Here is a 257-nt window from a genome sequence, read left to right on the forward strand (position 1 = left end):
CGCACGCCTAAGGAACCGAGCTATGTGGCGCATGCGCGGGGACAGAAAGCCACACCCCCCAGCCCGGCGCACTGTGGTTGGCCCAGCTCCCTCCGAGCTCTACATTGGTATTGGTTTGGACGCGGAGCGCGCGCCGCGACTGTGTGCGCAGGCGCTGGAGCAAGGACTGCGGAACCACGCTCTCCCCGGGCGTCCCCGGCTGGGCCATCGCAGGTGAGTACTCCGTGCTCGCTGCACCCCTGTTTGGGCCACACACC

General features: G+C 68.1%; 1 protein-coding gene across 1 annotated transcript in view; it reads left to right on the plus strand.

Annotated features, from left to right (window-relative positions):
• Positions 1-135: 135 nt before the first annotated feature.
• MTRR (5-methyltetrahydrofolate-homocysteine methyltransferase reductase) overlaps positions 136-257 on the plus strand; it is a 28,906-nt gene continuing 28,784 nt past the window's right edge. The window contains exon 1 of the mRNA XM_015563124.1: positions 136-213. The gene's annotated coding sequence lies outside the window, so the exon portion shown is untranslated. The remainder of the gene's footprint in view (positions 214-257) is intronic.

The sequence above is a fragment of the Myotis davidii genome, unplaced genomic scaffold (genome assembly GCF_000327345.1).
Source record: "Myotis davidii unplaced genomic scaffold, ASM32734v1 scaffold135, whole genome shotgun sequence".
In the NCBI taxonomy this organism is placed as follows: domain Eukaryota; kingdom Metazoa; phylum Chordata; class Mammalia; order Chiroptera; family Vespertilionidae; genus Myotis; species Myotis davidii.